The sequence below is a fragment of the Talpa europaea genome, assembly GCF_964194135.1.
Source record: "Talpa europaea genome assembly, chromosome: 15".
In the NCBI taxonomy this organism is placed as follows: domain Eukaryota; kingdom Metazoa; phylum Chordata; class Mammalia; order Eulipotyphla; family Talpidae; genus Talpa; species Talpa europaea.
Genome location: NC_140083.1, coordinates 36598689 through 36624072, shown reverse-complemented (window position 1 = coordinate 36624072; position 25384 = coordinate 36598689).

Sequence of the window (25384 nt, the reverse complement as noted above, 5' to 3'; positions counted from 1 at the left end):
GCTGCTTGTTCTGTCCCCCTAATGATCCACATTTTCCTTTCTATCAACATAGGCCTAACATAGACCACACTGTCCATCTGTCCATCTGCATGGAGTGTCTCCTTACCTTCCAATCAGCCTGAGACTGGAGGACATGAACTTATCAGTTATAACTTCACTTAACAGTCACCTCTTACAGGAAGTCCCTTTTGGTGTCTTTCCTCTGTGTTCTCAGATTGTAACAGGGACCACCCAGGAAAGGGGGAGGTTCCAGGTTTCCTGTCCCACCCAAGGGAGGGTGGAGCTGAGCAGGAAGAGAAGAAGCTGGAGAGGAGACTGAGGAAGGAAGGAAGCAGGATGGAGAGCCAGAAGGAGACCTGGAGGAGGCACATGGAGCAGAGAAACATGTGAAGAAACTGTACTTGCTTTTTGGTCGTGGACTGGTTGAAACAGACGTGGGTGAGAGGCCAGTGGGGAGGTGACAATGGCGGGTTTTGTCTTGATTTTGATTTTACTCTTTTCCTTCCAGACTTGTCTGGTTGTTTCTGATCCTCTCCTGTGGGTCCCCACTGGAAGGTGCTTTAGATTTGTGGCAGGCTTTGGGGACTTTCTCTGGGCCAATCCTGCTTGGGTGGACTTTCACCCAAGAGGGGATGGGTAACTTTGGGTGCTTGATTTAGAAACTATATTCTTTGCCTTTCCTGTATTGTTTCCTAACTGTATTAAAGTTCCTTCCCATTAAAGTCTTATGTTTTATGTTGATGCGGCGGATGGCAGAACCTATTTAGAGCAGGCAGGTTTGCAGGGTCTGGGCTGCCCCTCTCCCTGCCCTGTAACAATAATAACCCTGAGAACACCTTCCTCACTCCTTCACTTACTCACTCAACAATTATTGAGCTCCTGTAATGTGCTATTTATTAGAGATGAAAAGGAGAATGTAGCATGGCTCTTGTTCTTAAATAGTTCATTTTCTGGTGAGGGGACACAGACATGTAAATAAGGAGCAATAATACAAAGTGCAAAGGCCTAAGATAGGAGTGAGATGCTTGGGAAGTGCAAAGAAAGGGCTTGACTTGAAGTGTTAGGGAAGGTTTCTAGATGAAGTAAGATCTAGCCAAGATCTAAAGGATTGCATAGAATTAGCCAGAAAAAAAAAAAAGAGATGGGAGAAGAGCATACCAAGGAGAGGGAAAGCATTTGCAAGTGTTGTTATCTATTTATGTGGCTGTAGATCATATATTCTGGGGGCTGAAACTATAATTTAGTCACAGATTAATTCCAACTCATCGTATAGTATCTGTACTAGTAGACGAGCAAGGAAATGTTCATTGAATGAATGAATGATTGAATGATCAAATTAACCTCTGCTGAGATGGCTGGTGAGGGTAGTAATAATCACAAAACGTGAACGTTTGTTGGTTTGACAGCTCTAGTCAAACAGCTCCTAGTTTTTTTTTTTTTTTAAAGATTTATTTATACAAGCACTGGGTACAGTCAGAAGCACGGGAGGGTGAGAGAATTCACCAGAGCCAGAGCGGGGAACAGAACAGGCAGACTGACAAAGCACACTGCTGAGGGGAGCAGCAGGCACGGCAGGAGAGGTCTGTTGCGCCATGTGAGACCCTCGCCGGGGTCCAGGGATCGAACCAGCACTGCAGAGTCTGCGGGCAGCTTCGCAGCCCAGCGCTCAACCGCTGCGCCACCAGGGGAGGCCCTCCATCCTGGTTCTTGTATGCTTCTTGGTGCTTATCAGTGGGCCAGTGGGCATTAAAATTGCATGGACCTTGTGTGCAGGTTCATCTTGTATGCTGAGCCCAATAGCTATGTTTTTAAAACCAGTGCTTTGAAAAATGTGCAATTTCTGAAAAAAAGATTGAGGCAAAGTTGAAACTGAGTATTTTAAAACTGCTTGAAATCTAGGAAGTAAAAATGTGTTTTCAGAGGCAGTCCTCTATTTTTTTAAGCCTGGACAAATACTGATTTTTTTGTTGTTGCTACCGTAACAGTGTGATATCCATAGAAAGGGGTGATTCCAGGTTTCCTGCCCCACCCAAGGAAGGGTGGGGCTGTGGAAGAAAAAGCAGCAGAGAAAGATGAAGATCTGGAGGAGGCACGTGAAGAAGAAACTGCGCTTGCTTGGACTTGTACCAGGGACTTGTGGGACATGGAAGGAGACACTTGAAAGACAGACAGGGGTGAGAGACCTTTGGGGAGGCTTACAATCTCAGCCTTTATCTTGATTTCGATTTTGCTCTTTTTCTTCCAGACTTGCCTGGCCCTTTCTGCCCATTTCCTATGGGTTCGCACCGGAAAGTGGCTTAGACTTGTGGCAGGCTTTTGGACCTCAGGGGCCCTGCTTTGGGTGAACCTTGTTTACCTGGGCCTTTACCCACGAGGTGCTGGGTAACTTTGTAAAGAGTTAGCTAAATATTTTTAAATGATGGGGAGGTGGATTTCTGCAAGATACTCCTAGGAGTATCTTGGTCTAAGATACCTTGGTCATAGGTCTGAAAATGTGTTTGGTGAGAAACTAATGAACCAGAATGAAGGGGCCTGTAAAGAGAGGTTTAATGGGAATGAAAGATAAGTGTGTGTGTGTGTGTGTGGGTGGGGGGGTGGGGGGCTGGTAGAGGTGGGGCTTGAACTCATATCAAGGAATTAATTTCTGTAATATTTATCTGAAAAACAAAGGAGGCCTCTCATTGATCCCTAAGAGATACCAAGGAAGGGGCCTGGGGATATTGTACTTGTGAGCCAGAGGTCCCACGGCAGCCCATTCCTCAGAAATCACATAACACCTGCCCCATGTATAGTTTTTTTTTCTCTCTGTTGTCTTTGTCTCTACTGCAAAGTTTGCAGATTCATTTATAAGCAGAGGCCATTTTTCTTGCCTCTGTATTTGACTGGAAAGTAGAGCTGTGCTGGCTATCCTGAATACAGGCTGCTGGGGGTCTTCCTCATTGTGGCCCTGATGTGAGACAGTGTTTGCCTCGAGGTCATAAATGACCCTAGGCAGAGGAATGCAGATACCTTGAGTTAGTGGTTTTTTTTTTTTTTTTAAAGACGTGTTTATTTATGCATACAAGAACTGGGGTACAGGCCAGAAATGTTGGGGGGGGGTGAGAGAATCACCAGAGACAGAGTGGGGAGCAGAACAGGCAGATTGATTGAAATACACTGCTGAGGGGAGCAGCGGGCAAGTCAGGAGAGGTCTGCTGTGCCATGTGGGTGGCTCCCTGGCTGGCCGGAGAACCAACTCATGTTGCAGAGGCTGTGTACAACTTCATAGTGCTGTGCTTAACTCCTTGCACCTCCAGGGAGGCCCGAGTTAGTGTTTTTTCATCCTTAGGATAGATACCCAAGAATGGGGTTGCTTGGCTATAAGCTAGATCTATTTTTTTTTAAAGATTTTATTTATTCATGCATACAAAAACCAGGGTACAGGCCAGATGGGAGGGTGAGAGGACTCACCAGAGACAGAGTGGGGAGCAGAACAGGCAGACTGACTGAAATACACTGCTGAGAGGAGCAGCGGGCAAGACAGGAGAGGTCTGCCCCACCATGTAGGTATCTCTGCAGCGGGCTAGGATTGAACCTGCACTGCAGAGGCTGCGGACAGCTTCACAGCGCTGGCTCAACCGCCTGCAACACCAGGGAGGCCCAAGATCTATTTTTAATACTTCGCAAAATCTCTGTATTGTCTTGAATAGGGCCTGGGCAAGTCCACATTCCCACCAATGGTGTGTGAGCGTTCCTTTTTCTCCGCATCCTCGCCAACAATTGTTGTTTCTGGTCTTTTCAATCTGGGGCATTCTCATAGGAGTGAGATGGTATCTCATTGCGGTTTGGATTTGCATTTCCCTGATAATGTTTTTCATGTACCCATTGGTCATCTGTATTTCCTTTGGAGAAGCGTTTTCCTAGCTCTTCTATACTTTTTAAAATTGGGCTGTTTTCCTGTTGTTGAGTTGTAGAGTTCTTTGAGATCTTGGGTATTAGCCCCTTGTTGGACATACAATATTCAAATAATTTCTTTCACTCAGTAGGGTGTCTTTTTGTTATTATGATAGTTTCTTTGGCTGTGCAGAATTTTTTTTGTTTGATGTAGTCCCAAATCACATAAAATGTTACCAACTATTGTTACCTTGATAAAAATAAAATAATCCCCATATATTCAAATATAAGTGGTACAATGAAAATAACTGGAAAAGTGACCTCCAATACCAGGTGCTTTCTGCCAGCCTCTCCCTCACATCTGGCCCTTTCCATTCTTCATTCTTGCAACATCTCAGAGATGTGTCCTAGCTAAATGCAGGGAAGGTGCCCTCGAGACCCTCCAACCTAGCCCACACTCACCAGGTGCTGGAGCAGAGCTTCCTGGAATAGTTTCAGCTGTGGTACAAGTAACTTTAGCAAATGAGCAGCCTGCTCCTCTTCTAAGGCACCAACCTAGCTTTCAAATATTTTTACCTACAGAAAGGCCAACATATGCAGCCTGACAAACTTTTAAAGGCTGAATATTTCTGTGAAACCAACACCTAGCTCAAAAAGCAGGATATTAGCAGAACCCCCACCTCTCATGTTCTTTTCAGGTCATGCTAGACTTCAGCAGCATGAGTCAGTGTTACCCATTTATATTCTTCTATGGATGCAAGTATACGCTCACTGGGTCTCATACTCTTTTGCTCAATATCATGTTTACATAGTTCATCCATGTCATTGCATGTAGTTATAGATCATGCATTTCATACAGTATTCCACTATGTAAACATATACTTGAAAAGAAACTGAGCTTACTACTTTGTTCCAGAGTTTGGCCATTACAGATAGCACTGCTATGCACATTTTGTTACCTGTTTTTTGGATTGACATCTGTAGCCACTTCTGTTGAGTCTAGGTAGGAGTGGAAGTATTGGGTCACAGGTTATGTGTATGGTAGATGCTGCCATATAGTTTTTTAAGTGTTGGAGAGCTGCATTTCCTCCCCATCCACCCCACACTGGGCATTTTCCAGATTTTCATTATAGCTATCCTGGTGGGTGCCTGGTGCTATATCTCACTGTAAGTGCCAGGAGGACACTGAGTAGGTTCTCTAGGATCCCAGCAGGCCGGACCTGGTAAAGGAAGAGAGAGAGAGTCTTGGAGCCTGCGGTGGCTTTTGCAGGCTTTTATTGGGAATTACCAGGTACACAGCAGGCAGGGGTTCTGGGGGTGCCAGGAGGCTGGCAGTCCCCAGCAAGTCTTCACTCTGGGCTCTCCAGCGTTCTCTGGTGGTCTCTGCTACTCTGCTCTTCTCTGCTTCTCCTGTGGTTCTTCTCTGCTCTTTCGCTGTTGTTCTCTCTGCTTCTTTCTATTGTTCTGCTTCTGCTGGCGTCTCCATGATGCCGCCCTTAAAAGCCCAGTCTTGGCCCAGGTGAATCCCATCTACCTAGGCCCACACCCTACTCCAGGTGCCCGCCATCAGGCATGCATTCAGGACCGCAGGGTTCCGTCATCTATCCTAATGGCGGGAGGGCAGAAAAGCCTGATACTTTTAACCTTACCCTACACTCACCATGGTTTAAACTCATATCTCCTTTTGCATGGCCCTGTGCCAATCTCAGGTATGCACTTAGGGCATCTAGTAAGTCACTGAAGACATGCCTGCTTTCCTTTCAAGAGATACAGCCTCCCCCCTCCACCTCACTTTAGAAATATATTTGTAGATATTAGTTTCAAAATCCAAAGTCTGGGTACATTCTGAGGAAATGTGTTATTATTAACAGACTTTGAAACAAATACCGTGCAAGATATGTCTGACTGGCACATTCATTTCTTTATCTACAAAGAATCACAGCGTCCTACACTTGCCAGGCACTGTTCCAGGTGCTGAGAATATAAAACAAAATATAGACTCTTAGGAAGTTCATATTCTAGGGTGGGGAGACAAACAATAAACAAAAAGTAAGTAAAATAGTTTGTCAGACAGCCATAGCGCTGTGGAGAACAGGCAGGAGGGGGGAACGCACACTGACAGGACTTGGTCCAGGAGACCTCACAGACAAGGTGACATTTAAACACCTTAAAATGAATCAGACAAAAGCAATCAGAGAAGAACATTCCAGGGGGGCCAGCACATGAGGTGGGAGCACATTAGAGGAACAGCACAGAGGCTGTGTGGAGTGGAGTGAACAAGAGAGGATGCAGGGAAAACGGCGATTCAGGTCCTATAGACAATTCTGAGGCCTCTGCTTTCCCTCAGAGAAATGTCCTCAAAGCTGCTCTAGTCTACCTTTCTGAGGTGTCCCAGTCTCATATTGTAGGGTAAGGAAAAAGTATCAGGCTTTTCTGCCCTCCCGCCATTAGGATAGATGAGGGAACCCTGTGGTCCTGAACGCATGCCTGATGGCGGGCACCTGGAGTGGGTGCACCTGGGCTGAGAGACTGAGTTTATAAGGGTGGCATCACAGGACGCCAGCAGAAGCCAAGAACGAACGGAAGCCGAGAGAAGAAGAGAAGCAGAGAGAAGGCCAGAGAGCCCAAATAGAGTGAGGATTTGCTGGGGGCTGGGAGGACTGCCAGCCTCCCAGCCCCCCCAGCACCCCTGCCTGCCATGTGCCTGGTAAATCTAAATAAAAGACCTGCAAAAGCCACTGAGGACTCTGACTCCTCCTTCACCCCGTCTGCTGGATCAGAAAACCTGCTCAGTGCCCCTTTCCTGTTCCTACACATATCTTCCTTTCAGCTGTGACCAGTTGGTTCTCCTTCCACACTTGGGACAGATCAGGTTAGTGTTCTCTCTCTGTCAGGTCATTTCTGGCACGTAGGGTAAATGATTTTCAGTCTTTCTGCCATCCAGCCATTAGGATTGCATGCCTGGTGGCAGGCACCTGCATTTTGTTACATTGTTGTATTTAGTTGTATTGTTTACGTCTGTGGGCCATGTCTGCAGTATTGATATATTCACCAAGAGAAGAACAGGAGAGAGAAGGCTAGAGAGCCTAGTAAAGAGGGAAGATTCCTGGGGCCTGAGAGCCCTGCTGGCCTCCTGCCATTCCCCGCTCTCCGCCACCTGCTGTGTACCTGGTTGCTGTGCTACATGTAAAAGCTCAATAAAAGCCTGAAAAAGGCACGAGGGCCCCAGTACTCTCCTTTACCTGTCTGCATAGAATCATAAAGAACTAAGTCTGTGCCTTCCTGGCACTACATGGTAATATAGAGGATTTTTGGCTGAAGCAATAGAAAGGAGTGGGACCAAATGAAATTTTAGGCCATTAATTTTCTGTGTTAAGGAGAACAACGAATTCACATATTCCTGGGAATCCCCAGGCTGTAACCCCAACTAGGCCTTCATATCAAGGAGTAACAACAGGCACAGGAACAGTTAAGACTCAATGGCTGTGGCATATGTATTTCCCAATCACCATGTAGAAGAGCCAAGACCCACTTTCAAAGTCCTTGTAGTGGCAGGATGGCCACAGAGCAGGTTTCTATGATCCGGCAGACCAGGTAATAGAGCATCCTGGAGCCCTCGGTGGCTTTCTTGGGCTTGTATTGAGCTTTTGCATGTAGTGCCCCAACCAGGTAGGCAGCAGGCAGGTGGCAGGCAGGCAGAGGTGTGGGGGTTGGGGAGCAGGAGGCCAGCAGGCCCCCAAGCCCCCGGCAAGTCTTCACTCTGGGCTTCTCTGGTGGTCTTTCTCAATACTCCTCCCATAGCCCACAGAAGTAAATAAGAACGCTTACAACAATGTAACAACTGCAGGTGCCCCATCAGGCAGGACAATCCTAATGTTGGGAGGGTAGAAAAGCCTGAAAACCAATTACCCTACAATCCACCCCCTCGGGTTTTCTGCCATACAATCTATATACAAGTATATACAAGTTTTCCTTTAACAAACACAAATGCAGCAGCCATGGCCCACAAAAGAAAATACAACAGAACACAAATAATTTCACGTAGGGCACCACCCTAGTGGTAAAAGACGATTATTGGCACCAGCAAATGATCCACCACTTTTGCAGCGGAAGGCACTGCTTATTCAAGGAGCCAACCATCTGGCTGCAAGAACCATCTTGGCCACAAGCCACACACCTCATCCACCCCCAGGATGCACTCACTCTTGGATTGGCGATTCTGTACTCTTTGGGGGTAATCACCCAATCCTCAGGGTTTTCTGTCTGCGGTCATTCCAACACTGGGCTTTCATAGCCACCAATGCAACATGCAGATCCCTGCACTCAGGCCAACCCATTGCACAAGCACATAGGTGAGGGATCCATAGATGCAAGCTCCACATGCGGCCTCTCTTGGGTCCCCTTTACGGCTGTGGGCTCCACCACAGCCCCATTCCTCGCCCGTCCCCCAAGGACGGGTTCCTCAACTTCTCACCTTTACTCAACAGTGAGCAGGGCGTCACCCACAGATGATTTTTTTTTAAATAATAAATTTTATTTTTATATTCCCCATACAATTGCAACCCCCCCATTCTGATCCCAATCCCTCCCCTCCCGCCCCCCACTCCCCAAAAAGTGTCTCTGGTTCATAGTTTTTTTGTTGATTTTGATTTTCACTTTCTTATAGTTATTCATTTTCCTGGTCCCTTATTTAAGTTCTCTAGATTCCTGCTATGAGTGAGACCATCCAGTATTTTTCTTTTTCTTTTTGGCTTATTTCGCTGAGCATGATCCCTTCCAGTGCCATCCATGTTGCTGCAAATTGCATGTGTTTATCTTTTTTGAATGCTGAGTAATATTCCATGGTGTATATGTACCACATCTTCTTGATCCAGTCATCTATTTTTGGGCATTTGGGTTGTTTCCAAAGCTTAGCTATTGTAAATAGTGCTGCTATAAACATAGGGGTGCAGGTGCTCTTTGGAATTGATGTTTCTGTGTCCTTTGGGTAAATACCTAGGAGTGGAATTGCTGGATCATATGGAAGCTCTATGTTTAGTAGGTCCAGAAATCTCCACACAGCTCTCCATAGTGGTTGGACCAGTTTGCACTCCCACCAACAGTGCAGAAGAGTTCCTTTTTCTCCACACCCTCGCCAGCATTTGTTGTTGCTAGTTTTTTTAATATGTGCCATTCTCACTGGTGTAAGATGGTATCTCATGGTAGTTTTGATTTGCATTTCCCTGATTACAAGTGATGTTGAACATTTTTTCATATGCCTGTTGGCCATTTGCATTTCCTCTTCAGAGAAGTTTCTTTTTAGCTCTTCTTCCCATTTTTTGACTGGATTATTTTCTTTGTTGTTGTTGAGTCTCATCAGCTCTTTGCAGATTTTTGTGATCAGTCCTTTATCATTAGTGTTGTGTGCAAAAATGTTCTCCCAGTCGGTGGGGTTTCTCTTTGTTTTTGTTATTGTCTCTTTTGCTGTGCAGAAGCTCTTTAATTTGATGTCGTCCCAGCTGTTGATCTTTGCCTTCACTATCACTGTTTTGGGTGATGTGTCTGTAAAGATGTCTTTGATGTGCAAATCACGTAGTGTTTCCCCTATATTTCCTTCTATGTATTTTATTGTTTCAGGTCTTATGTCTAGTTCTTTAATCCATTTTGAGTTGATTTTTGTGTATGGTGTGAGGTAGTGGTCAAGCTTCATTCTTTTGCATGTAGCGACCCTCCCACAGATGATTTTAAGAGACCCACTGGCCTTCCTTAGCATACTTAGGCTGCTTAACAGCCACTCAGGGCTTCCTAATCTCAGTACTAGCTTTTGCCTTTCTAAATTGGCTCTTCCTCTGCTTGGCTGCAAAGAACTTGGTGAGGGCTTCCTCCCTCAGCCTCTTGGGCTCTTCTCATGCCTGTCTCTTCCTCTCTGGCCATTGCCTCTCTGGGCGGTGGCCTAGGGTTTCTGGGCAGTACACAGGCTGTTTTTAAATACCAAGGCCCACTGGCCACCCACAGATTCCCATTTCCTGGGTGTACAAACAATACCATCTTGTCCCAGGGTCCCCAAAACATAACATTACTCTAACAAAGTTCCTCCGCTTTCTGGCAGGATTGTCAGTCCAAGTTCATCTGTTGTTCCTTGTGTCAGCACTGGCAAGCTCTGAATTGTGGTCCTTTTCCCCCTTCCCCCTGATGATCCTGCTGCCTTGGGGTTGTGGACTGGTCCTCATGGGCCATCTCCTCCTCCAGGCGAGGTCTTGTCCCAGAGCTCCCGGACCTTGTCCACCTCCTCTGCTCCTGCTGCATCTCTAGCTCTTCCAGCAGCTCCTGGACTTTGGCCACCACCTGTGCTGTCATGGCACATCCAGTGTTGTCACAGGTAAACACAGTCTGCTACTCCTCAGTCCTTCATGAGTTCTTCAGAGGCTCCATACCTGTCTGCTTTGAATTATCCTGTCGACTACGCCAATTGTAGTGCCTATCCTGGCACTACAGTCCCTTACCCCAACCAAGTATCCTTTGGGTCAACTTTAAGAGGGATCCAATATCTGCCCTAGATTCAGGCAAACCTAGCTATGACTTTTCTGAAAAGGAATAAGAAAAGAGGTGTCTTGTTATCAGAATAGACCGAGTAAAGAAAAATCCAGAACAAGATAGTATGTGATAAAGGGAGCATTTATTAATACATGGTGTTGGAAAAACCTGGCTAACCATTGGGGGAAAGGCAAACTTTATAACTAATACCAAAATTAATTAACATAAAAATAATAGAGTGTGGGTTTTTTAAACATAGACATGACACACTGTATGAAAAACAATTCTAGTGATTTACCTAAATTAAGTAATTTAATTCCAACAACTTTATGAGGTATTTACTATTTATTTCTCCCATTGTCTAGATGACAAAGTTGAGATACCGAGAGATAAGGAAATTCCTATTTGTAAATTACTGCACTGAAGAGTAAAATACTGAGATTTGAATACATGAATTAAAAGCTGTATAGAAAAAATCATGTAGAGAAAAAGACAAATGATGCCGCATTTGTAACAGATAAAAAATCAATATCCTTGACAAAGCAAGTTCTCAAAGTAACATTGCCCAGAACATCTGTGTCCTGAACAATTCTAATGCCTGTTCAGTGAAAAAAAAAGTTGATGGTCAATTAAGTGTAGGAAATGATGTGTTAAATCTGACCAGGGAAGTCTTCCCTCCTTTAGCATGCCTATTAATATCTCAAGGGCAATGAAATTTCCTGAAATATAGCTAGAAAATATCATCTTTGTATATAATGAGTTTCTATAAATCAGGAAAGAAAATATGAAAACCCCAACAGAAAAAGGAGCACAAGGGAAAACAGTTCAAAAAAGAAAAAAACAAAGTTATAAGCATATGAAAACATGGTGAGTCTTGTTAATAGTCAAAGAAAAATATAAAATATGGTGGTACCAAATTTTAATCTCTCAAAAACATTTAAAAAGTTGCATACTTAGTATTTGTTGAGTGTAGGAGGGGAAAATGCACTGTTATGCAGTTAGTGAGGCTGGAAATAGTACAAGTTTTCTAGGGGCAGGGCAATTTGGCAACATGTATCAAAGGCCTTGAAAAAATGTATAGCAAAGTTTGATCATAGGAATTTGTCATAAAAAAATAATTGAGCATGTGGGTAAGGATGTATGTACAAGGAGTTCATTGAAGTATTTTTTTATATTAACAGAAATATCTATTAATATAGTTAAAGCACATTTATATATTTCAGTACTATGCACATCTTAAAAATAGAGATATTGCTACATTTTATTTTGATGGAACAATACCCAAAATATATGTAGGGGAAAAAAAGACTAAAATTACATCCATTAAATGTGAATGATGGTTAGTTTTCTCCAGTGGTGTGATTTGTGATGAATTTTACTTTTGTTTTTATCTCTTTCAGCATTGTCTAATTTTTCTACATTGATTACTTATCACTTTGAAAATGACTATTACTATTTGAAAGATAAAATTTTTATCACACTGAAATAGAAAGTCACAGATTAGAATAAGAGGATTTCATTCTTCAACAAACATTACAGTCCTTTATTATGTTAGTAAACTCAGCCTCAGTCTAATAAGCTAAATTCAAAGTGAAGGTGTGGAAGATTCAAGAGTATATAGAAAAAGCTTTAAAAAATCTTGAGCCTGCAGGAATAATAGCGTTTTATAAAAGGGAGATAGAGAAAAGGGGGAATTTGCCTTCTTGGTTTAATTACTGCCCTGAATCATTGACTGTTGGAGGAAAATCCAACAGTTAATGGTTCCTTTCGTACCAGGTAGAAAAGCAAGTGGACATCAAATAGTACCTGGCAAATAGATCTGCAGAGCCCCCTCCAGCAATTTCTGAAGGGAGTTGCAACCCCTTGCTCCTGAATTTGTGGAACAGGATCTGGGCCAACTCTTCCCCTTTTGACTAACCCAAAATGAACTCCTTATGCAAAATCTGGACCGACTCCAACCTACCCGCTGCTCAAGGTTGTCAGCCAGCTGTTGGCAGCTCACACTGGCTAATTTTCTTTTCTCTTAAATGATGCAGAAAAATGTTGCTTTACATACACAGGGAAATGTATGGAGGGATCTAAGTTGCAAATACCTCGAATATCCTAAGATTAGCCTTCAGACTTGGTCAGTTTATTTACCCACTCATTCTGTTGCACTAAACTTCATTGAGATGGGGAGGGTCACATGGAGAACTGCCCTCTTTATTTATGATCTGTAAAAGGAATTCCCCAGCAAATTCCCCTGGAAAGGATGGACTTGAATACTAATGTAGAACCATCTCCCTTACCACTCTCTTGCCACTGGCAAAGCTCTCCAAAAGTTTACTGCTCCTTGGGGCTCTTGAACGTGGTACCTAGGAGGAGTGATATGGCCAATTCACTGTGGAGAACAAGTTGACAGGGCCCCTATGCCCTGAAGGTGAGGTTAGGACCTAGGGCTGCTGGTCTTTGACTAGTTCCTTAAAGGATCACTTTTGATTCTTAGACTCACTGGAGTAACCAAGGCTCCAGTTCCTTGTCTATATTTGTATTCAAGTAGGTAGTTAAATAATTTAGGAGTTCCCTTAAACCACATAGGTGGATTGCTTTTTATTTTGTGGGGGAACTTTCAAGTTCCAATTGAAAATGTAGTTTTCCACGTTTATTTAAAATAGAAGCTGTCATTAAAAATAGGTATATTTTCAGAAAGTAGAACATTTGAGCAACTGTATTATCCTTATTCTCATCCAGCTTTGTTAAGAGGTGGCGTAGTGGTTAAGGGCAGATGCACTAGAATCTGTTTCTTCATCCATAAAATAATATCTACTCTATTGGGTTGTTTAAAGATGAAATAAAATAATGTTTTGGAAGTGAACAGGCCAGCTAATGGAGGCCAGCAATAAACATCACCACCACCAGGTCATCTCTACAAGCATCTCCACAGAAACCTTAGGTCTTTTGGAAGGTTGGCATCAGAAACCTTTTATTGTTTCAAAACACCCTCTTCTGTTAGAAACGTCACTGTTTATTTACTGTGCCACAGGGTAAACCCCCCTCCCCTGCCCCATCTCCACTCACCTGGCACCACTGTGACTTTCCCTTCCCTAACACCGCCTCTGACCTCAAGGACTCCAGCTTGTAAGTGGTGCTGGACTATTGACAAAAGGTCTTCCACCTGGGCTCAGTGATTTCTTGTGTTGCAGGAGGATCCTGTGAACAATGTGCGGAACTATGATGTGGAGACCCTCAAAGAAGGGGAGCCAGCCACACTCCACCTGGTGCTGGCCACCCGCAAGCTGAGCTTTCCCACAAACTCTCTGATGTGCCTTCAGTGGAAAATTTCTGAAAAATAATCTTTCCTTTCTCTCAGTCTTCCAGTCATAACAACTCTAATTCTTCTGTAAAGTAGGTACTTCTGCCCACTAGGGGAAAGGTCAGGAAATTCTGGAAAGAAAGAAAACAATGACTAATATTGCAAGATCTAATCTCTCACACTTGCAATGGAAGTCTTTTCTTACTTCTGTGGAGTTGTTGGGAATGCAAGAAAAATAGAGATCATGGTGGGTGTGGTGCTCCCCCCACCCCCTCAGAAATGTCTCTGGCTGGAGAATATTAAATTAGGAATCCTGAGAGTTCCTGAGAAGCTCTGGGAGTAGGGAGGGAGGTGCAGTGGTGGTGGGAAAGCAGGTCTCTGCAGCACTCCTGCTTTCTCTTGTGCTCAGTGTCCCGGAATAATCTCCTACTCAGTGTTTTTGCCCCGTTCTCCTCCCTGAGGCCTTGTCCAAGCCCTGGAAGAACTAAGAAATTGCAACAGCTGAGACTAGAGCTGTTTCAAGTGAGACTGCTAGCTGATGGCACTGCTGCCTCCTTCCAAATGTGGGAGAACAAACTCCACGATGGTTAAGAACTGCTATCCTGTAAGACAGGGGCTGACTCCAGTTTCTCTCTGATTCACAGATTATAGTGGAATTTTCCAGGAGGGTTGGATCTGAGAGGAATCCTTCTCTTGAATCTACAAGTACTCTTTATGTTGCAGGAAAATCCTACCCCGTGAGCATTTGTGGGCTGGCTCTGACCACTCCACAACCGTCAGGCCTAAATTAAGGAAAGGAATAAGCATCCCTAGCGGATGCTTATTAGCGGATGCCCCCTACAGTGTGGCTCATACAGTGGCAAGAGTCACTGTATGTTTATTGATAAAAATATGTAAGGATTTGAGTTTCTATTTTTGTGAAACATTACTATACAATAATTAATTTATAATTACTTATAAATTAAAGTATAATTTCTCCATGCAAATCACTTAAACTCCCTCAGCTTCCTCACTGAAGAAAAGAAGAAATTGGCAATGTTTCATGTCCAATTTAGCATTCACACTATTCTTCTTTTTAGAAATGTTTTAGTTAAAAACTTTATATTAGATGTTGCAGACACATTTTTTCCATTAAAAAAAGTTACAGCTGACATTTTATTTTAACCAAGAGTATTTATTTCTTATTTTCTAGGTAATGGTGAGCATATTTATTAAAGGTCTACTTGAATAGCTTTCTGAGTGCCTGGTACTATTAACATTTACCAGGAAATCTGAAGGGCATTTAATTTCGAACATGCTGTCACTGGGACAAATAGGCTGAGCCCTGAAGGCTGGACCCTGGGAACAATGACTGAAGTTAACAGGGTATAATGACTATCTCTGAGGGACAGCGTGGAGGTCTGAGCGAGAGGGAACAGGGGCACATGCATTTGTTTATGAGAACTTCTAAGTACCTAAGGGAGACGGGGGGGCACCGGCCAGACAGCCAGGCCTCATCTTCAATTCCCAGATGCTCCTTTAGGGTTGTCCCCTCAGCTGGGCGGTCACTGTGGTTGGAGTAGGAAGGATGTTTTGCAGTCTTTGAAGTGACTACTTGAAAAGTTCCTGCAAGGGAGGTCATTATTTATTTTGTTTGGGTTTTTCTTCCTATTAAGCAAAACTTGCCAAAAGAATCGACTACTCAATTTCTTAAAGTCACTTGGCATTGACAGACAGATTAAAGACTAGAGAAAAATAAAAAAAGGAACCTTAGTTTGCAGAGGTTTATTGGCCTCCTCTGTCAGCCGAACTACCAGGATACCCTGTGTGGCCTTGACCCCACCTACTATTTTAAGGGCATCCTCTATTCAGAGCACACACAGTCACATGTATCAGTGACCTTGGTAGAAAGAACATCTATGTACAATGGTGCATGTGGTGCACTGTCCTACCAGCGACTGTCTCTGAGGTTTTTGGATGCCAGGGAGTCCCCAACATGTTTTCATTGCTGCTTGGACACATAAATGTTTCTTTTCTTATCTTGGAGTATCCCAAAGAATAGCAACTCAGTGGGCATTCTCACTGTAGACTTATCTTCACTTGAAATACAAGAAATTTTTATATTCCATTCTAAAGTACAGGCTCTAGTTCACCTTCACTGAAAAACTCCACTCATGCCATCTTCATGCCAATCTGAGGTCTGTGTTGCTAGGGGCCTATAGGAATCACTTCACATCATGTGCATGAAGTATTTTCCTATCTTTGTTGCTTAATCCAGGGCTTGTCCCACTTATGATTATTTTTCTATTAATGTTTGTTGAAATTAAAATAAAATCAAGTCTGGAAATTTACCACCATATCATGGCAACTCTTTTAAAGCATTGGATGAGAATAACTAGTAAATTGTAGAAGACATTCCAATCATCATCATCAAAACAATTGACATCTCTAGACTGTACAGCATGAGTTTACAATCTAGCAGAAAATTACTGGCATTTATTTAGTTTAACCCTGAATGAGTGAAAAAAAAAATAGCGTTAAGCAATCAGAAATGTAGGATAGAATTCTCTCTCTTCACATGTAAATGCTAACTACAGAGTTTTTAAGACTAAGATTACCAATTGAAAAATAATGTTCATTACCAATTTAGAGTAACGCTATAACCTCTTTAATTAAAATTCAAGTTTCAGGACATGGATTCTGGTGTAATAACTGTGTCTCTTTGCACATCCTGTTCTTCCCTGAAAGTCGGGTTGAGATCCATTAGAACAAGGTTATATCCACTACACAAAAGTAGAATGATCCTACTTGGTATAATTTTGTAGGTTATTTATATGGGGAAAAATTGAATATTTACAGATCCCTAAAATAACCTACAGGACCATTCTGCTTTCAGATATGGAGGGAAACCTGTATTCCTTCCCATAGAAACAATGTGTCCAAACATCCATTTGTGTAATTTAAGACAGGTCACCCTTCTAACAACCCCACAGCCTCTTCCTTAGTGATGGGAAGAGCTCCATACACCCACCTCTTGGAAATCTGGTGAACATTACCTATATATTCTTCTGGGACACGAGTCAGATGATTTAAGTACAGATAAGTTAGAATAGGATTTTCTCACATTATCAAATTTATGTTTGCTGCCCACTGGTGCCTGGAATTATTGATTAGCTCTCAGGGTCTCACATGGACGTTTACCCCAGAGCCATTTATTCTGTTCATTTTAACATTATTATACACAATCCTGCATTCTTTTCCTGCAGTCTTTTCATCACTTGGCATGGGTATCATGTAAAAGAGAAACTAACATAGGGAAGAAAACCCAACAGCATAGGAAAGATTTTTATGTATTTTTATTTATTTATTTTATTTTTAAAATCAGGAAGGAGAGAGGAAATTCCTGAATCTAAGTGCCAAGGTCTAAAAGTCAGAGTAGATTTTCTGAGGTCTATTTATAGTGGCTTAATCCAATCTTGAGAATTTGAGACTGTGAACTCTGTCATAAATGGTAGAAAAATGGGAGAAAAGCAAAATACTTTCCCCATATGGAAGACTGAAATGTAAATTTATTTTATTTTATTTTAAGATTTATTTATTTGCACACACAAGAACTGGGGTACAGGCCAGAGGTGCGGGGGCTGAGAAAATTCACCAAAGACAGAATGGGGGACAGAACAGGCAGATTGACTGAAATACACTGCTGAGGGGAGCAGCGGGTGAGACAGGAGAAGTCTGTTGCACCGTGTGGGTTGCTCCTTGGCCGGCTGGGGATTGAACTCGTGCTGCAGAGGCTCCGGATAGCTTCCTGGTGTTGTGCTTAACCCCTTGCACCACCAGGAAGTCCCCCTAGAAGGTAAATTTATTTGATGTGTGAAATAGACCTTCTTTTTTCCTTGAATCACATTACTCACCGCTGTCTCCTGTTTCTGATAGTGGTTTATCAATCCATATTTTATGCAAGCGCCAGGACCTACCCTTCCTGATAGCTGCCAATTGACTAGATGTGTATCAGTTATACTCTCAATTTTTACTTAATTATCCTCTGAGTTCATGAATTTCCTGTAATTTCTTTATGTGTTGGTGTAGTGGCAGTGATGAGACCAGACAGTGGTTGTCATTTAAATAAAAGGTACAGGACATCCAGCAAGAGTCCGAAGGGATGTATCCATGTAGCTAGACCTAGATAAAAGGGGAGGTAGCAGTCATAAAACTCTCAGATTTTTTCTGCTTCAAGCTAACAACTTCCATCTGCTTTCTCTCTTTTATCAAGGGATTTCTGCCTTGGCCCTCCTGTGTGCTGGGTCAGAGTGGGCTTGGCACCTGAGATGGAGCAGAGGGGAAACTGCTCAGAAGCTAGCACAATTTTGGCACATGGGAGGTATTTTCATCACCTGTCAAGTCTCCTTTCTTTGCCTCTTTGCATTTGTAGCTGTCCAAAAGGGGATTGAAGATGCTATCTATTATCTACCCAAAGGGAAGAGTCTGAAAGGACTTGAATGCTCAGAAGAGATTTTTCTGCAGAGGTAGCATTAATTTTTAATTAAGAAGGGGAAAGTTTGTGAAATGGGTTAGTTACCTAAGGACCTTTATTGGCAGTATGCCTAGAAACTAGTATTTCCTGCCCCACACCACGGGGCAGCCCCTCCTGGGAAGCAGAACTGGAACAATAGGACACAGAGAGATATTAATGGTCAGCATGGCTGCGGTGGTTATTGGAGCCTGGCGCCAGTGATCCCCAGTCATTGAGGTCATTGTCCTGGCAGTCATGAGGGTAAGTTTCTGGTTTTGAAAGGACCTGAAGACCTTAGATTTATTTTAAGTAGCAGGTACCAGAAGGAAATTGCTACCTTGAGAAAAGGGTGCAAAAAAGGAGCACAGATTAGCATAGGGATAAATTCAGCCAAGTGAACCACTATGAAAGGTATTAAACACAGAGTATGAAGTTTAAAAAAAAAAGTTATTGGTTTTCCTAATTAGCCAGAGGTGTTTCTCCAACCTAACGGTGTAATTTAGGTAGGAGTATACAAAAACAAGGACTCAGAGAGAGATGGAAAATGATAGCACCAAGAACAGCAGTCAAACCACGTAGTATGGAATCTTAAACTAATACAGGACTACTGTGAGAAAGTCCTACAGGCAATGTCTTTCTGGAAGCAGATTGGTTGTGCATTCCAAGGAGCAGCTGATCCTCAAAGACAAACATGCTGCAGATGATATTACTTCTTCGGTGACACGTTATCTCTGGTGTTAGATTGTTTTGTGTGTCTACTTAATACGACGGGAGCTCAAAGATGGCAAATACATTATATGGGTCTTACTGTTTCCACTTCCTGAGCCCTCTGTGAGCAGCCTTTCTAGATCATACCAGTCACTCCCGAGCATGGAGATGGTCTCAGAGCCATTTTTCCACAGGTTTCAGGGTGATTGGGATTAGCGTGGGAGGTGAGATCTATTTGCAGCCTCTGCAGTGTTTTGTCTTCTCTATGTGTTTGTTTGCAAAGTGACAAGTAAGAAAACTCTTTTTAAAATGGAAATTCCTGAGCTGGGTGTCTGTTTCTTGGCTCCTGGTTTCACCCTATGCCGAGATAAAATCACAGCTGATGACCAACTGATCAACAAATTCCGTCCCTGTGTTGCCACGTTACCTGGGTTTATGAGAATGCACCTAAATGGGGCTGTCCTGGCAGAGCCAGGATGTCACCTTTTAATATGTAGGTGAGAGAGAGAAACTGCCTTTAGTGGATGGATGAGACAGGTTTTTGCAACCCATTGCCATTTTAATTTCTGCCTCTTTGGTTTCTGCTATTTTACCCCAAAACTAGCTCTCCTTTTCTTGGGAGGGTAAAACTGAATCCAGTAGAGGCCTAGCCATGGGGGATTCTGCTTCTAGGACTCCTGAACTTCTTTTAGGTCATCAACAATATTAGAAATGTACTTGACTTCTTCAATCCAGGTACATAGGTAGTTGAGAAACTTATTTCAGTTTACTCCTGTAAGAAGAGAAGATGGTGTCAAAATTGATGGAAAATTTGTAAATCTGTTACCTAGAAAGATTGGTTTGGTTTGGTTTGGTTTTTAAGTTTCTTGGGTACTTTTTTTTTCTTAGTCTAGGAAATTGAAATTCTAATTTTTATAAAAATTCAAGCAAAGTGTTCAAAGTACAGTCTATGAATTATTTATTTTTATGCCACAGACTGCATTCTCCTTAGACACACCCTTGCACACTCATAATAGTAACTGAGGGAGGCTGTTCTTGAGCAAGAAAGAACACTAGTAAATCAGGGAAGACAAGTGCTTTATTTATCAGAATATCTTCTGAGTGAGCACAACAGCCACATCTACCATTTTAAAGGCATCTGTTTGTGGCAGGCATCACACTTAGTGTAATAGGGTGTAATTTTAATTCTTGCAAAAGTTTTTAATTTCTGGAAAAAAATTAAGAAGATTTTCTCAATTTCATAGATTAAAAAGTTAATTAACTTGCTAGAGTTCACAAAGCTAGAAAATGGCTAATAATGTATCCTCCCAGAATCCTCTTCTCATATCTACACAAATAAGTTTAGCTATTGAACAGGGGATCTTGGTCAGAGGATCTTATCAACAACTGTTGTTTTGTTCCAAGTTACAAGCACTAACGCACACATTGTTTCCTCTTATTCAAGTCCCAACAATTTTGTGAGTAGGTCATTGCAATTCCATGCTACACATGAAAAAGCTGAAGGCCCAAATTAGTGAAGATATAAAGCAAATAAGTCATAGCAGCATTTGTGAATACATTGTAGCTAAAGAGAAATTGAGCAGATTCTGTGCCAGGGAATTCTGACTTATCAGATATGAACAAAATCAAAATAAGTATAAACACCTACTTCATTGTGGTCCCAGATCAGTTGTCTTTGTACCAACCCAGTCAGTGCACACTGAGGGTGGTGTGTGTGTGCGCAGACAGATGCTGTTTTGGCAGCTGGGGAGTCTGAGGGGTGCTGAGGTCTTCTGTATCCCATCAGGGTAAGGGAAGGAAGTGGGCCATAGCCAGCACCAGAGTGTGCATCTTGTCTCAGACTCTGCTGGAGAGAAACCCATAACCCTTTTATCAGGCCAACTTGGACCTTGCCAAAAACTGTCAGGCATTTAAGAGACAGCCTTCACCAACACTTACTACCCACCAAGTGCTTCAAACTGTATCCCCCAAAGTCTTTGCATGCTCTCAATTCAACCTGGCATTGACTGCTTCCAAATTTGCATTCCAACAAAATTGAAGTCTTTTATCTATAGTAAGATAGGAAGGAGAATATTTAATAGGAAGCTAAGTTGTGATTTGGTCAGGAAAAGCATTCTTTTTTTTTTTTTTTAAGATTTATTTATTTATTCATACAAGCACTGGGTACAGTCAGAATCACGGGAGTGTGAGAGAATTCATTAGAACCAGAGGGGAGAGCAGAGCAGGCAGACTGACGAAGTACACTGCTGAGGGGAGCAACGGGCAGCAGGAGAGGTCTACGCGCCATGTGGGACCCTCGCCCAGCAGCTGGGTATCGAACTGGCACTGCAGAGGCTGCAGGCAGCTTCGCAACCCAGCGCTCAACTGCTGTGCCACTAGGGGAGGCCCAGGAAAAGCATTCTTAAAGAAATAATGTTATATATTTTATGTATTATAAAATGTTTCATGCAATATATGTATAATTTCTCATATGGATAAATGTTAATATGTCCCCTTCAATGGACAATATAAAATGAACATCCACATTCCACATTAATTTTTATGTTATTTTTTTAAAAAGAGAGAAAAAATTAGGACCTGCTGGTTATAGCTACTTAGAGAGCTGCCTGGTGGCCAAAGTGAGAAATATTTGTTATAAAGTAGCATCTGCTAGGTGTTTTTCTCTGGGGATCGTGACCATTAAATTGGGAGAATGAGGTCACACCTGAACTAGCCCTGAAGTGGTTCAGGTGCCCAATTACCATTTCCTTCTGGATGTTACAGATTCTAGGCAATCTCTTCAAATCTCTGGACCGTATTTGTCCCTTTCTAGAATACCACAAGATACTATAATAGAAGACACCCACCTATCTGCATTTATATCAAGGGCCTCAAGGGGTCAAAGTTATATTGCTTTTGGGCTGTGCTAAAATGAAATAATTATCCAAATTATTCTTCTGCGGCATCTGCCCCTTCCCTATTGTTTAAGAAACTGGCTCCTTGCAATGATTCTTGGAGCCAGAGGGTTTGTTTGGCCTGCCTCTTAGAATCATTTGTCCACTTGATGCAGCCTGAGGTTAGGAGGAGGAACAGGAGGGTGTGTTTGCTGGAGTGTTATTGTTAGTACAGCGTGTGTCAGCACAGGCTGAGAGTCAGCTTGTTTGTCACATGTCACTGAGCCTCACTCACTGGGGCAGCTCTTGGATAATAGCTGCCTAATCCAGCTACACAGAGAAAACTGGTCCCTTGGGTAGCTGACCATTTCCTCTAGTGGCGAAACCTGGAGTTTACCACCCAAGTCAACCTTTACCCAAACACATTTTATTAAAACAAACAAATAATAATAATAATAATAATAATAATAATAAAACCAGAAGAAAAACACCCTTGAAGGGTGTATACCAATAAGCAGTTGGAAACTTGTTAAGAAATCTCCCTCTGCCCCTCGCCCTGACACATTTTAGAGTTTAGGAAAACCTAGAAATTAAATGCCTAAAAAAAGCCAGTTTCTGTATTTCTAAGTCATTTTGGTTTCTTTAAAATCATGTATGTGCAATCTTCAGAAGAGAAGGAGATGAATACAGAACCATTGCTGACTTCCTGTTTCTAAAGATAGTATTTTAAGCTCTATAAATCGAACTCACCACTTTCATAGTGTATAGCAAAAAGAGTTTAAAAATAATGCAATTCAGAGCCTCTTCCCAAGCCCCGTTTCTCATCCATTTTCATCTTTCTTAAAGTGTGAGAACTTCAGAGACCAGAACGCAGACTGAAGTCTGCGTTTTTTGTTTTTTTTTTTAAGTCTGGATTTTTTTTTTTTCTGAAGTCTGGATTAAAGTTTATCTTTGCCCTACTTGTAATTTAGCAAATAGAATTTGCTAAATAAAAGCACTGTATAAACTCATTTTCAGGATGATTGTTCATTCACTTAAGTAGGGGCTTTCATCCAATTTTATACCATTTTCACATCATTTGCTTGAAGGCAAATAGTGGACAAATTGCAAAGCAGATGTGACATAATTTTAGGCTTACTTGAAACTACTAAAACCTCTTAAAATTCTATAGTTTCTTACTAATTCACCCTAGGTTTCCCTCCATTTATTTCAAAGCGAAAGTTTATTAACCATTGAAAGTGGAACACTCCTGGGGAGTGAATTCTCAATTGGGGGACAGTCTTGGCTGGCTATGTGGGTTACTCTTGGCTGGCTATGAGGTGCACTCTGATTCCATGGTCTCATTCACTCATTTAGTGGGCAGATTATTTTATTAGCATTTCCTGTGCTGAATGGAAAACAAAACATAAGCATTGCTAGGCGTGGCCTCACAGAACTAACAGCCAGCATGGAACAGAGAAGTTATCGTCCAATAAGTGATTTGATGGATGTTAGGGACGGAATTATGTCTCCCCCAAATTTGTATATTGAGGTCCTAAACCTGGTGTGATTGCATTTGACATAGGGCCTTTAAAGAGCTAATTAAAGTTAAATGAGGTCATAAGGGTGGAGACTGGTGTCCTTATAAGACACCAGAGCATTCTCTGTGTGCATACACAGGAAAGACCACGTGAGGACAAAGCAAGAAGTCTGCCATCTATAAGCTAGGGAGGGAGAGCTCAACCAGAAATCAAGCGTGACGGTACCTTAATGTTGGACTCCATGTTTGCAAAACTATGAGAAGATGAACTTATGTTTTTCAAACCTGCTATCCTGTGATGCTCTTTATGGCAGCCCAAGCAGACAAATGAAATAGGGAAACTGTCCCATTCCTTGGAGACAGAGGGTCGGGGTCCCCCAGACATGTCTGAAGAAGCAGTGTTGAAGCTGAGCGCGCAAGGAGCAGCAGGAGTTGGAGAGAGCAGATGGAGAGGGGCCTGTTTAGGTGAAGGATGCAATGTAGGTGAAACCATACAAGCAAGGGGGCATGATGTGCAGATGTGAGACAGATGAAAAGAAATTTCAGTTAACTTTGAGCCTGGAGGACAAGGGTCCTTGTTTTGCAAGATGAAGCTCTGCACGTACAAAGGGCTTGGAGCAGGATTTCTCAGAAGTTTTCTACACAGTTCAACCCTTTCCTCTTGAAATCCTTCCTTTCCCCTATGGGCTTCCAAACACCATATTCGTTAGGTTTTCCTCTTGGTTGGTTACACTGGTCTCCTTTGATGTCTCCTGTCCTCCTCCTTAATCTCTATAAATATGAGCATCTCCCAAGACTCATCTTGGGCTCCTTTTCTCTGTTTTTATATTCTTTTCAATGTGATTTCCTCCAGCCATGTGGCTTTAAAAGTTATATGTAAACCTATGACCTCTAAATATTTAGTTCCCATTCAGACCTCTTCCCTCAAATCTAGAGTCATCATTTCTTTGACATCTTGCTTTAGTTTTTCATAGACATCTTAAACACCGTAGTCTATTAAGTATGCTGTTACTGGCTGCAAACAACAGAGGACCCCAACTCCAGTGATTTATGCTGTAGGGGTATTTTTACAGTTTAGTTCCTGACCAGAAAAGTTTGTAGGGATGGTACTGTATGGGGAAGAAACTTTTTCTCTATCCTCTAATGTTGAGCCCCTAAGTCCTGCAAATTAAAATCGACAAAAGAAATTAATTGGAGAAAAAAATGTATAGCTGCAGATTCTAGCAGGAGTGTTCAGTGATGAGTAACTCAAAGCCCTGGTTAGAATCTGGGGTTTACATATTTAGCTGAATAGGTGAAGGAGAGAGGGGAGAAAGGCTTCAATGGGAAGGACAAGTAGGTTTTGTGTTTTATTTTAGGAAAGAAAAATGAGTGTTTAGGAGAATAGAGAGCTAGATAATTAGGTTTGTGATGTTTGTCTTTCCAGTTGTGAGTGATCTTGTTCTTCCTTTCGGTTCCTAAAACTACCCTGGAAAGGGCCTCCCCAGTTGGCGCAGCGGTTGAGTGCTGGGATGCGAAGCTGCCCACAGCCTCTGCAGCACCTGTTCGATCCCCAGCCGCCGGCGAGGGTCCCACATGGCGCGAGGGTCTCCTGCCACCCGCCCGCTGCTCCCTTCAGCAGTGTACTTCGTCATTCTGCCTGTTCTGCTCTCCCCTCTGACTCTGGTGAATTCTCTCACCCTCCTGCGCTTCTGACGGTACCCAGTGCTTGTATAAATAAATAAATAAAATCTTTAAAAAAAAATTGTGTTAAAAAAAAACAAAACTACCCTGGAGAAGAAATTTGTGGTAGCTTTACTTTTGATCTCTCTCATGGGGGCAGATCCACGCCAAAGAGGGAATTTATGATTTCCCAAGAGTTTCTGCTTTTAGTCAGACTTGGGAAGCTCCAAGAAGCCTTCTTCCTGCATCTGTTGACTGTCAATTATTTTCAGTTTACTAATTCTTACACTGCAGTGTTATATTTTGGGGAAGCATATCCTGATTCCCTTTAGTAATGTATCCTTTAGTTCATCAAAGTCGTACAATGGGAGTCTATTGTTATGATTTGGATTTTGAACTAATTCTGGAATTGTGAGTCATTGAAGGGAAAATTTAGCCTGGTTCTTCTTAAC